General features: G+C 57.5%; 1 protein-coding gene across 1 annotated transcript in view; it reads right to left on the bottom strand.

Moving 5' to 3' along the window:
* LOC105306913 (CUB and sushi domain-containing protein 1-like) overlaps positions 1-2,419 on the bottom strand; it is a 185,200-nt gene that overhangs the window by 6,953 nt on the left and 175,828 nt on the right. The gene's annotated exons all lie outside the window — the stretch shown is intronic.

Here is a 2,419-nt window from a genome sequence, read left to right as displayed (position 1 = left end):
TGTGTTTTTCGGGTACGTGAATGACTCCTTTTCCGCAGCATGATGTTTTCAAGATAACACTGCGCTGGGTGGACAGCCCCACCCGCTGGGCTGTTAGGGACGACGCCTCTGGAAGCTTCTGTGTCTGCATTTTCTCTGAGCGTGTGTTTTCGGGTCTGTGGCTGTAAGCTGAGATCCTGATGGATCTATGGCCATTCTCTAAGTACTTGATGAACGGCGAAGCCGTCTCCACGGAAGCTCTGCCGTTTTGACATCCATCGGCAAAGGACGAGAGTCCGGTTTCTGCACGTCCTCGCCAACAGTGTCTTCGTGGTCACAGCCACCCAGGAGGGTGCCGGCGGTGGCCCACTGTGGCCCTGGGCCACGTCCCCCGGACGGCCAGGGGTGCTGAGCGTGCTCCCACGCGCTCATTGGCCGTTTGTCTACCTTTGGAGAAATGTCTACTCAGATCCTTTGCCGATTTCTTAGTTAGGTCATTTGCCCCTATTATTGGGCCAAAGGCCTTTGCATATTCTCGGCCCAGGTCTTATCAGAGACGTGATTTGCACATGCCTCCTCCCACTCCGTGCGTGTGCGTGTGTGTGTGCGTGTGTGTCCGGGTGGGGGATGGGGAGCCCACTTACCGTCCAGGTCCTCATGCACATTTCTGCGTCACAGTTGTCCTGCAAACTAAGTTGGTTTAGTGTCTGTTTAATGATAATTACTTTTTTCCAGTTTATCTACTGACGTTTAAGAGGTTTCTTTTTATCCGTAAAAGTCGGTTTTAGCCACAAGCCTTACATGAATGCTTGTTTTTGCATCGTTACTTAAACACGGACTTCTCTAATGAGTTGAATGGGGGGCTTGCCTGTGATTCAGATCGTTTCGGGAGGCCACCGGGTTTTCCTGACTACGAGCTCACCACCACCTGAGAATACAGGCTGCTTATAAAGCAAGCTGGTATTCTCTGAGATTACAAAGAAGTGGGCGATGTCAAGAAAACCCGCGACAGCTGGACGTGAGCGCAGAGCCCCGCGCAGCCCCCTGGCGGGGACGCTGGGCCCGGGGGGTGGTGACAAGGCAGGACAGCTCGGTCCAGGCGAGAGAGTGCCCCATCCCCATGCTGCTCGAACGCGTCTGCTCCCGACACCGCGCCCCAGCTGCAACGCGGCTCGTGAGCTCACGCCCTCCCACGCGGGCCGGCCGAGGTGAGCACGGAGGAGTTAGAGTCTTCAGGCTTAGTTTCCTGTTTCGCTCCAGAGCTTTTTAAGGACGATGATGCCCCGGGTGTAGGCGCTTCCTTCGGAATCCTTCGTCTTGACAGTCTTACGAAGCGAATTCATCAACGACAATGATCACGGAACATCGCGCTCGTGTCCTTTTGGAAGGCAGCTCTGGTACCCACACCCGCGTGGCTTATCCTTCTCGAGAGAGTTAACACGCTAGCAGTGCTCCACGAACACGCGCGAGCAGCCCGGGCCGCTCGGAGGCGGCGGTGTGCCAGCCTCATCTTCTCCGCTGCTGCCCTGCGTGACGGAGACCGGCCTGGGACGAGCTGTGGCGGGCGCGAACCCAGGCCCACCGCCCCGACCCTCGCGACGACGCAGACCGCTGGCTCCTCCAGCGAGACTCCCCGCGAGGAGACAGGCTCCCGTGGGCCCTAACTCGCCGGACCACGCAGCAGGCGCGGGGCCGCGCGACGGTCTCCGGTGTTTTCCGTGTCTGATTACGAAGGGAGAGAGCAGTGGAGAGAGCGCACGACGGAGGCGCCCGACCGCCTGCCTGTCCGTCTGTCCACTTCCTGTCCGTCTGTGTGTCCACCTGCCTGTCTGTCTGCCTGCCTGCCCGCCTGCCCACCCGCCCGACCGCCTGCCTGTCCATCTGTCCACTTCCTGTCCGTCTGTCTGTCCACCTGCCTGTCTGTCCGTCTGTCTGCCCGCCTGCCCACCCGCCCGACCGCCTGCCTGTCCATCTGTCCACCTTCCTGTCCGTCTGTCTGTCCACCTGCCTGTCTGTCCGTCTGTCTGCCTGCCTGCCCACCCGCCCGACCGTCTGCCTGTCCATCTGTCCACCTTCCTGTCCGTCTGTCTGTCCACCTGCCTGTCTGTCCGTCTGCCTGCCCGCCTGCCCACCCGCCCGACCGCCTGCCTGTCCATCTGTCTACTTCCTGTCCATCTGTCTGTCCACCTGCCTGTCTGTCCGTCTGCCTGCCTGCCCGCCTGCCCACCCGCCCGTCCGCCTGTCTGTCTGTCTCTAGTAGATTTTTCTCAGCTATAAGTCAGGAACCTCTTTCTACCTCAATATGTAATCCTCATTCCTTTAATAAATATAAAAATTAAATTGTTTTCTATTTAATACACAGCAAATAAGTGTTCATTTAAGCAATTTCTTTAGGATAGATGTGTTGGATGAATGTAGAGAGTATTTCTAATTTCATCTA

Source organism: Pteropus vampyrus, unplaced genomic scaffold (genome assembly GCF_000151845.1).
Source record: "Pteropus vampyrus isolate Shadow unplaced genomic scaffold, Pvam_2.0 Scaffold464, whole genome shotgun sequence".
Taxonomy (NCBI): domain Eukaryota; kingdom Metazoa; phylum Chordata; class Mammalia; order Chiroptera; family Pteropodidae; genus Pteropus; species Pteropus vampyrus.
The sequence above is the reverse complement of the archived record's forward strand: the minus strand, read 5'-3'. Positions and strand labels throughout refer to the sequence as shown.